This window comes from Sardina pilchardus, chromosome 8, assembly GCF_963854185.1.
Source record: "Sardina pilchardus chromosome 8, fSarPil1.1, whole genome shotgun sequence".
NCBI lineage: Eukaryota > Metazoa > Chordata > Actinopteri > Clupeiformes > Clupeidae > Sardina > Sardina pilchardus.
Window position 1 is genome coordinate 430,228 of NC_085001.1, and position 12,273 is coordinate 442,500.

The following is a 12,273-nucleotide window of genomic DNA, read 5'->3' on the forward strand; positions in this document are numbered from 1 at the left end:
GTCAGTGATGACATGTAGCCTAATTAATGCATTAGACTACAGTAAACGTTTTGTATTTCTGCTGTTACTTACATTAATACCAGAGTTAACATGTATAACATGCTCATCCCAGTGGCTGGCTGACTTAACGTGCTAGGTAGCTAGGTAGCATTAACCTGTAACTTTTAGGCTAATTAACTCGCCAAATAATTATGTCGGCTTCAGTCAGTGAGGGACATGTAGGCTAAGTGATGCATTAGACAACAGTACAATGTCTCGTTTTACCACCATTGCTTACATTTATGAAAGCAGAGACAACCATTGTTTTCAAATTTGAAAAACCTCCACGACGTCCTTAGTCCCTCCCCTTCCGCTTTTTAGTCAAGATGGCGTCCGTTTAGTGCGAGTAGGGTCCATCGTTCCACACTGAACTTTTTGACCGTTTTTAGGGGGTCATCCGGTACCTTCAGTGCACTGACTTTTTGTGTTATCTACACTATATACTTAAAACTAAGTGGTCGAAGGGTAGAAGTGGGCGGAATGAGACATAGCCAATGTCTAATAAGGGGAGAACGGCCACTCGCTGAACACTTCCGCATGGTACTGCAACTAGAGGGCGATCGCGAGCAAGTGGAGAATGAATGGGGTTGAATGGAGTTTCTCCTAAAATCCACTTTTCTCTGGATATAATTTTTTGTGTAGAAATCGGAATATTGCATGTGAAAGGGTCAAGGAAAATACACACGGCCGACTATTAGATTTTTTAAGTCCCTTAATTGCTCTAAAAAGCCTTTCAAACGTGTCAATGACGTCATTCATTAGCAGGGTGCTAGTGTGTTATGGGCAACAACGACCAAGCCTGTGAGAAACCAAAGGGCCATAAGTAATTGTTCATTCAATTTTCGACCTATAACCCATATTGAGCTTGCAGAAACTAAAATCCAATCTTCGATTTTTTAATGACAATCAGGTGAAACAGACCAATTTAGCCGTCTAGCCCCATAGACCCCCATTGTTTGATCACTTGCTAGTGATTGCCCCTAGTGGAACTGCAACAGGAACTGCAGGTACAATGCAGATACAATGGAGTTACAGTAATAGCGAGTGGACCGGCTCTCCATAAATGGGCTCTGCTCATAATGAAGCACTTCTAGCACGCTAACTGCTAACTGCTCACTTCCTCATAATATAATGAAGCACTTCTAGCACACAGACTGGATCCGTACAGGATGCCTCCAGGTAACCGCTCACTCCCTCATAATGAAGCACTTCTAGCACGCTAACCGCTAACTGCTCACTTCCTCATAATATAATGAAGCACATCTAGGACAGACTGGATCCGTACAGGACTCCTCCAGGTTTCATGTTATAGCGCCTGACGCAGACCACCAGAATCCAGCATCCCCAAACACTTCAGACAAGAGGAAGAGAAACACAAACCTCTCAACCAGCCATCATGTTGGTCCACTTCAAAACTGCTGACATGAAACAACAAACATGTAGCTTCACTTCCCTTTCATATGTGCACACGATAACAGAGAGATTTCAGTATACGGCTTTGATACCAGAGAGAGTTTTCAGTATACAGCTTTGATAAAAGAGAGAGTTTTCAGTATACAGCTTTGATAAAAGAGAGAGCTTTCAGTATACAGCTTTGATAAAAGAGAGAGCTTTCAAGGCTTTGTTTGACTCGGTAGTTGCTGTGACTGCTTGAGTAGGAGATGATGAGGGCATAACTATGCCTACTGGGGTAAAAAAAACAATACAAATAAAACTTTGAATGATTCACTTAGTACTGCCAGCAGACAATGTTGAATATAATGAGTTGTGTTTGAGAAACACAAACCTCTCAAGCAGCCATCGTGTTGGTCCACTTCAAAACTGCCGACATGAAACAACAAACATGTAGCTTCACTTAACTTTCATATGCATATGATAACCGAGAGAGCTTTCAGTATAGCCTACAGCTTTGATAACAGTACGGCTTGGATAACAGAGAGAGCTTTCAGTATACAGCTTTGATATCAGAGAGAGTTTTCAGTGTACAGTATACAATGTTGAACACCAACTGACAGATATGAAATATAATGAGTTGTGTTTGGACTCATTGATGTTTGTGTAACTGCAGAAGATTCTGCAGCATGACTGTCCATGATCTGAATGAGCATCTACAGACAATAATGTGCTGACAGGAAAACAGTTAAACCCCTGCAGATCCTCATCGTTATTATATTTCTTCAACTTAAGGAGCAATATTCTGTGTTTATGTACTATTTTAACTTATTTTATTATTTCCTTTCTTTCACTATTATGTCCTGTTGTAAGTTTACTTGCTATCATTGTCTAGTTGTACTTTTAATGATGTAAAGTTCATTGTTTGCTGATATAAATAAACCTGCCTTGCCTTTATTTTCTCAGGCAAAGTAATGAGGCCTAGTGGTGGTAATATCAGCAGTGGTAGTGGTAGTAATCCTAGTGGCAGCCTAGTAGTGTTGCACAGCCTGTCCCTGCACTCATGAGGTTCTGATGAGGTCAACACACACTCTTACTTCCAATCTGTCTGTTTGTTCTCACAAAGCAAGCAAGTGAAAGTGAAACTGGCATTGGTTACATAAACATCCCTTTTCAAAAAACACCTCGGAAAGTCCCATACTAGAACCATTCAGCTTTATCCAGCCAATGAGGTCTTTTTAAACACAAGCGTCATCTGTTGCAGGGAAGAAGCTAATTTCATTTCAGCTCATGATTCAGCACTCTCAGCCTCATGTCAGTGCAGCACAACAGCGCCCCTAGTGTCAGAGTCTGCGCATTACATTCAGTAGCACACCCTCTGGAAAGTCCCCTGGGAGCAATAATTGACTTCACAAACGCCAATGAAATTAGACTCTCACTTGTTGCTAGGTAAGGCCCCATTTCATTTTGAAGAGGAGCTTTTGAGCAACAAAAATGTTGAGACCTTTTAGCGATATGGCAGAACAGTGACCCCAATGCCCTTGTTGTGTCTTATTATGCAGAAATGAAGACCCGGAAAACATCATTAAACCAAACAGGCCTATGGATATATATATTATATTATATTTATGTTTTTATATATATATATATATATATATATATATAGGCCTGTTTGGTTTAATAGGTCACTGATGATAGAATATCTTCATATGTGTTTTTACTAAAACCTTTGTCTTAAAAATAAAAATAACACAGATTAACAATATATAACAAACCTCATACATGATATATAAATGTCAAACAGAATCAGAATCAGCTTTATTGGCCATGTTTGCGTAAACAAACTAGGAATTTGACTCAGGTTGATCTTTGCTCTCAAGTACATCACTCAACATTTATGTTTCTGAATATATTGCTCCAATAACCAACACAGCGTGACCCTGATCTTGATACAAACAAACAGCTGACATGAGCATTTACTCCCTATATGCCCCCACCGGGGTGAGAGAACATGAGCGTTTACTCCCTATATGCCCCCACCGGGGTGAGAGAACACGAGCATTTACTCCCTATATGCCCCCACCGGGGTGAGAGAACCCCTAGTGGGGTCTAGTGGTTCAACCACAACACTACCTGAGCCAGTTTACTGTTCAAAAATACACAAGACACTAATGACACTAGAGATGAGAACTACTTTTCACAGTTATGAGATATTATCTAATTATTATTAAGTACTATTATTAACTAAGACATTCTATATCATGTTTAGTACAAATGGTATACATGGTGACTAAAATAATACTGGGTTAAATATTGAAAATATAGTCACTGGGTTATAAACAGCTGCGAGAATACCAGTAGTCCAGACACACCCTGCTTGTCCTGAGAAAATAATGTGAAATATGATAAACTATTGTTGCTTTTGCACAAATAAGATCAGTGATGTTGTGAGATAAGAACACATGTCGTAAAGAGCTGCATGCTGTTGTTGTCTGACAGTAATGTAAAAGTGTTGTGACATGACAACCTGTGTTGTGTGTGCCACCTAGTGGCCAAGAGTGTCATGACAGGAGCACAGCACTGCTGATTATAAATCACGAGGAACACAGCACTGATCTATAAATCATGAACACAGCACTGATCTATAAATCATGAACACAGCACTGATCTATAAATCATGAGGAACACAGCACTGATCTATAAATCATGAACACAGCACTGATCTATAAATCATGAGGAACACAGCACTGCTGATCTATAAATCATGAACACAGCACTGCTGATTATAAATCATGAACGCAGCACTGATCTATAAATCATGAACACAGCGCTGATCTATAAATCATGAGGAACACAGCACTGATCTATAAATCATGAGGAACACAGCACTGCTGATCTATAAATCATGAACACAGCACTGCTGATTATAAATCATGAACGCAGCACTGATCTATAAATCATGAACACAGCACTGATCTATAAATCATGAACACAGCACTGATCTATAAATCATGAGGAACACAGCACTGATCTATAAATCATGAACACAACACTGATCTATAAATCATGAACACAGCACTGCTCTATAAATCATGAACACACACAGCACTGATCTATAAATCATGAACACAGCACTGCTCTATAAATCATGAGGAACACAGCACTGCTGATCTATAAATCATGAACACAGCACTGCTGATTATAAATCATGAACGCAGCACTGATCTATAAATCATGAACACAGCACTGATCTATAAATCATGAACACAGCACTGCTGATTATAAATCATGAACACAGCAGCACTGATCTATAAATCATGAACACAGCACTGCTCTATAAATCATGAGGAACACAGCACTGCTGATCTATAAATCATGAACACAGCACTGCTGATTATAAATCATGAACGCAGCACTGATCTATAAATCATGAACACAGCACTGATCTATAAATCATGAACACAGCACTGCTGATTATAAATCATGAACACAGCACTGCTGATCTATGAATCATGAACACAGCACTGCTGATCTATAAATCATGAGGAACACAACACTGCTCTATAAATCATGAACACAGCACTGCTGATCTATAAATCATGAGGAACACAACACTGCTCTATAAATCATGAGGAACACAGCACTGCTGATCTATAAATCATGAACACAGCACTGCTGATTATAAATCATGAACGCAGCACTGATCTATAAATCATGAACACAGCACTGATCTATAAATCATGAACACAGCACTGCTGATTATAAATCATGAACACAGCACTGATCTATAAATCATGAACACAGCACTGATCTATAAATCATGAACACAGCACTGCTGATTATAAATCATGAACACAGCACTGCTGATTTATGAATCATGAACACAGCACTGATCTATAAATCATGAACACAGCACTGTTCTAAAAATCATGAACACAGCACAGATCTATAAATCATGAGGAACACAGTACTGCTGATCTATAAATCATGAACACACACAGCACTGATCTATAAATCATGAACACAGCACTGATCTATAAATCATGAACACAGCACTGCTGATTATAAATCATGAACACAGCACTGCTCTATAAATCATGAACACAGCACTGATCTATAAATCATGAACACAGCACTGCTGATTATAAATCATGAACACAGCACTGATCTATAAATCATGAACAGCACTGATCTTTAAATCATGAACACAGCACTGCTGATTATAAATCATGAACACAGCACTGCTGATCTATAAATCATGAACACAGCACTGATCTATAAATCATGAGGAACACAGCACTGCTGATCTATAAATCATGAACACAGCACTGATCTATAAATCATGAGGAACACAGCACTGCTCTATAAATCATGAACAGCACTGATGATTATAAATCATGAACACAGCACTGATCTATAAATCATGAACACAGCACTGATCTATAAATCATGAGGAACACAGTACTGCTGATCTATAAATCATGAACACACACAGCACTGATCTATAAATCATGAACACAGCACTGATCTATAAATCATGAACACAGCACTGATCTATAAATCATGAACACAGCACTGATCTATAAATCATGAACACAGCAAGCTAAATGTAACTAAATGTAATGTTAAATATGCATAATACTTACGTAGGTCCGTGTTTGGTGTCAAAATGCTGGTGTATATTGCACTGTTTGACAACCGCCATTGCCTCATAACATAAAAGAAATGTTGAAATGAACATCTTTTGGCCTCCCCATACCTTTTGGAACACAAACATATATTGGCCTCCCCATACCTCTTTGAACACAAACATATATTGGCCTCCCCATACCTGGAACACAAACATACAGTATATTGTCCTTCCCATATCACACAAACATATATTGTCCTTGCCATATCTCCTGAAACACAAGCATCTATTGGCCTTCCCATATCTTTTGGAACACAAACATCTATTGGCCTTCCCATATCACACAAACATCTATTGGCCTTCCCATACCTCTTGGAACACAAACATCTATTGGCCTTCCCATATCACACAAACATCTATTGGCCTTCCCATATCACACAAACATATATTGTCCTTCCCATATCACACAAACATCTATTGGCCTTCCCATATCACACAAACATCTATTGGCCTTCCCATATCTCTTGAAACACACACATATTTATTGGCCTTCCCATATCTCTTGAAACAGCCTTCCATCTGGATCAGTTTTTCTCTTTCTGGACATTTTGGAATCAGTTTGTATTTCTTACTGTAAGGCGAAAAATTACACTAATGGAAATACTGCAACCTAGTGACAGGATGCTGTCACTTCACAAGTAACTTGATTCATATGCATTATGGGAAATGTAGTTCATGGTCAATTTATTATACAGTTTTTCTCAGTTGCTTTGGTTCTGTTCTCAGATCAGAATGAAATTCTCTATTAGCTTAACCTGCACAACATTTAGTCATTTGCGCACATCACAGTAGCAATTCTCCTTCCTCTGAAGAAATTGCAAATACTTTTGGACATGTATCAGTTGCTTTCATACTATTGTCTGCTGTTTTATAACATTATCATTTGCTTATGTCATGTCAGTTAAATGAAGTGGATGCTGAATAGCCATTCCAAATAAAACTACTAGTCTTCATTTCATTGCTTGAGTCACTACTGTACATACAAAATTGTTGAACTAGTTATGAAATTCTCTCACAATGTTGTAGAATTGCAAAGAGCATATACAGTACAAATGTGAAACGTACGTATTCAGTGTCTTGTAGCCTACAGTACTCTCTTACTCCCCTAACTGCAGCAATGTGTAACTTTACTGTAGTTTTCAAATGGCTATACAAGAAGTGTATAGTGCTGTCTTGGGCATTTTCAGGTTACTGAATTCTGACCTTTTCTGCATTGGAAAACACTGAGAGAATAAACATAATGAAAACAAAGCCATTTGACTATCTTGTTCAGAAAGATGGTGCCGAGACTTCTCAAAGCCATTTGACTAACTGGGGCATCCGTGGTGTAATGGTTAGCGCATCGGGATTGTAACCGGAGGGTTGCCGGTTCGATCCCCGACCAGTCCACCACGGCTGAAGTGCCCTTGAGCAAGGCACCTAACCCCTCACTGCTCTGGGTTGTGTAATTCACTTCACTGTGTGCTGTGTGTGTTCACTAATTCGGTTAAATTGGGTTAAATGCAGAGAACTGAATTTCCCTCACGGGATCAAAAAAGTATATATTCTATTCTATTCTATTCTATCTTGTTCATAAAGATGGTGCCGAGACTTCTCAAAGCCATTTGACTATCTTGTTCTTAAACGATGACAAAGCCATTTGACTATCTTGTTCTTAAACGATGACAAAGCCATCTGACTATCTTGTTCTTAAAGATGATTGACTATCTTGTTCATAGAGATGACAAAGCCATTTGACTATCTTGTTCATAAAGATGAAGCCATTTGACTATCTTGTTCATAGAGATGGTACCGAGACTTCTCATTTAATGTGTCAAAGCCATTTGACTATCTTGTTCATAGAGATGGTGCCGAGACTTCTCATTTAATGTGACAAAGCCATTTGACTATCTTGTTCTTAAAGATGAAGCCATTTGACTATCTTGTTCATAGAGATGACAAAGCCATTTGACTATCTTGTTCATAAAGATGAAGCCATTTGACTATCTTGTTCATAGAGATGGTGCCGAGACTTCTCATTTAATGTGTCAAAGCCATTTGACTATCTTGTTCATAGAGATGGTGCCGAGACTTCTCATTTAATGTGACAAAGCCATTTGACTATCTTGTTCTTAAAGATGGAGCCGAGACTTCTCATTTAATGTGACAAAGCCATTTGACTATCTTGTTCTTAAAGATGGAGCCGAGACTTCTCATTTAATGTGTCAAAGCCATTTGACTATCTTGTTCATAGAGATGGTGCCGAGACTTCTAATTTAATGTGACAAAGCCATTTGACTATCTTGTTCATAGAGATGAAGCCATTTGACTATCTTGTTCTTAAAGATGGTGCCGAGACTTCTCATTTAATGTGTCAAAGCCATTTGACTATCTTGTTCTTAAAGATGGAGCCGAGACTTCTCATTTAATGTGACAAAGCCATTTGACTATCTTGTTCTTAAAGATGGAGCCGAGACTTCTCATTTAATGTGACAAAGCCATTTGACTATCTTGTTCTTAAAGATGGAGCCGAGACTTCTCATTTAATGTGACAAAGCCATTTGACTATCTTGTTCATAGAGATGGTGCCGAGACTTCTCATTTAATGTGTCAAAGCCATTTGACTATCTTGTTCATAAAGATGGAGCCGAGACTTCTCATTTAATGTGACAAAGCCATTTGACTATCTTGTTCATAGAGATGAAGCCATTTGACTATCTTGTTCTTAAAGATGGTGCCGAGACTTCTCATTTAATGTGTCAAAGCCATTTGACTGTCTTGTTCATAGAGATGACAAAGCCATTTGACTATCTTGTTCATAGAGATGAAGCCATTTGACTATCTTGTTCTTAAAGATGGAGCCGAGACTTCTCATTTAATGTGTCAAAGCCATTTGACTACCTTGTTCATAAAGATGGTGCCGAGACTTCTCATTTAATGTGTCAAAGCCATTTGACTATCTTGTTCATAGAGATGGTGCCGAGACTTCTCATTTAATGTGACAAAGCCATTTGACTATCTTGTTCATAAAGATGGTGCCGAGACTTCTCATTTAATGTGTCAAAGCCATTTGACTATCTTGTTCATAAAGATGAAGCCATTTGACTATCTTGTTCATAGAGATGAAGCCATTTGACTATCTTGCTCATAGAGATGAAGCCATTTGACTATCTTGTTCTTAAAGATGGTGCCGAGACTCATGTTGATGACACTGGCAGTTTCATTCACTCTTGCTTTTTAGGAATGGACTACTGTATCCATTGAGCCAGTGACGTGCTTTTGCAGAGTAGTTTGCACTTGCTTTTTAGGAACGGACTACTGTATCCATTGAGCCAGTGACGTGCTTTTGCAGAGTAGTTTGCACTAATTGTTTTGAGAAATATACTAACTGCTTAATAGTGATGTACATCTAAAATGACGTGGCAGGCCGCGGGCCACATAACATGACTTGGCACATCGGGCCCGCGGGCCACATAACATGACTTGGCACATTGGGCCTGTGGGCCACATAACATGACTTGGCACATTGGGCCTGTGGGCCACATAACATGACTTGGCACATTGGGCCTGTGGGCCACATAACATGACTTGGCACATTGGGCCACATTGGGCCCGCGGGCCACATAACATGACTTGGCACATTGGGCCTGTGGGCCTTAAGCTTGACACCCCTCCGCTAGAAGTGTTCCCAAGTTTGCCAAACTTCCAGCAAAGTTCTGGCAACAAAGAGAAGTTTGCCCCTATAGTGGTGAATGTGTTCTCCATTGATACCTTGTTCCATTGACTACACTCATACTCATTGTTATTTGGTGCAGGTAGATTCCTAAAACATTCATGCTTATGTGTCCATAATTGCCAGGTTTAAACTTCCAAACATGATCAGCTTAAGAAATTAAATTGTGTCAGAATCGTGTAGAATCATTTACTGATTGTAAATATACATCATGTTATTTTAACAAATTATGACATTTATGAATAGGCTTTTTATAGACTTTTATTCCCAAAGCATGAGCTGGTTGCAGTCTCGTCTGCAGACTCCCTCAGTTGTTGGCCAGCCTTCTGTTGCAGCGGATGTGAAGGGACCAGCACCGAAAATACTTTAGAAATCCTATTTCCGTCTGCTAGCCTGTGTGCTTGAACATTATTTTATGAATACTGTAATATGCACTATTTAGTTGATTTTAAGAATAATACCATCGGAAGTTCGGAACCCAATTTCTAAATGACCAGGTGCAGGCTTACTGGCACTCACCAACAGCCAATACCACCTGATCATCGAGCCAACACCACGAAAGAGTGGACGACAACGCTCCTTCGCGCCTTTAAATCAGGTTTGTGGACACATAGTCATGGTGCCTTCATGTGCTATGGTAATTATGGTAAATACCAAAAGCCAAGGTCAAAAATGCACATGAACACCATCTATGTGGTATTTTCCACTGGGCAACTCGTAGAATATTTTGATGGACGAGTTGCCGAGATGAGATAACCTTTGACATTTTCAACATGGCGTGTGATAGCATTGTTTAATACTGAAAATGTTTTGCTACTGTTAGCAGATATTTTTTGTAGCCTATACAATGTTGTGTCATTGACAATTGTAATATAGTGCTTTAACACTCAGTGTACATTTTTAAAAAGCTGTTATGGTTTGGTGTTACCTACCCAGAGCGATATGCTAGCTAGTGATGAGCGACAGGCAATTTACTAATTTCCCATCATTACGGCAACAAAGCACTTGAACACAACACACTGGTAACTACAATACCAGTTCACAAATGGAAAATATCATCTTTTCCATAGCACGTGAATGCAGCATCAGTAGCACACCAAGTAGGACTAAGTCCTGCCATTCTGCTGATGCTTCTTTGGCATGATGATAAAATGAAATGTCTTTTGAAGTCTTGAAGAAGTGGAAAGGACATAGGCCGCCCAACAATTGTCAATTGTTATCTGTGCACATTTGCGTCCATCCGGATTTTGACAAAGAGGAGGAGGAGAGAGGAGACGCTACTGTCACTTTAAACGAGGAGAAAGCGCACCGTCCACCCGTATCCCCCGCCCTCGCTGAAGCGCACGGTCGTAGTAGCGTTCGGATCAGAAGGCTGGAAACATATGAAGGCGATATCAAAACGAAGGTGAGCAAATTGATTCAGATTCCTCTTGAGCTAGATGCTGAGTAGTGTGTTCGTGTCTGCTGCCGTGTTGTCATCTTCCCTGGAATAGATTCCGGACTCGCGGTTGCACCTGCTGTAGCGTGTTTGGCACCTTGCAGTCAGCGGTGCGACTCCTTCTGATAAAATACAAAGGGATGGTAGCCTAACAGCGGAGTCGGTTCAGCATCCACCCCACACAATTACGCCGAAAATAGCCTCGTTAATGTCTGCCTTCAGAAAAATACACCTGGAGACAGCCGTTTCTCCATTTTGTTCTAAATTATTCATGGACCATTTGAGGATAAATGGGACGCCCCTTACACGGTCAGCGCTGTGAGTTCAGTTTACGATTGACGATAGTTTTCCACCCGAGCCATACGAGTCATGTTTGATCCGAGTCTATCTGAAATCGGTAGAAAGAATAGGGAGATCAAGTATTACGTAATGCATGGCAAGCCAGCGAGCCTCGCAGACTACGGGAGATTTGCCGCGTTGAACCGGAGCATCCCCGGCCGACCAAAGCTCTACGCAGCATCTGCCAACTCACGCTTACGCCACAGCGACACGCACACAACGCATGGTGTCCCAAGAGACCGGAGAGACAGAACATATATACACACACACACACACACACACACACACACACACACATAGGTACACACACACACACACACACACACACACACACACACTTATATTTAGGCTATCATAACGCCCTAATGTCCCGAGTGTAGGCCACATGATACAATCAGACTAGCATTTAGAAACAGGAGGTTATTGAGTTTGACGCACTTATCGGTGCTTTGTAAAGTAGAACAAACAGTATGACATATTCCCATTATCCAGATTGTTGACAGGTTGATCGTGTGACAGGAGGCATGTGTTAATTACTTCAAAGTGACTTGATGGCAGTTCTTCCTTGACTTGTGCTTACTGTACTTAGCATAAACCTCTTGTGGGCTACAAATGAACTCACTTTTAGATCCTCTTGCTATTGGAGCATCCGGGGACACTGTC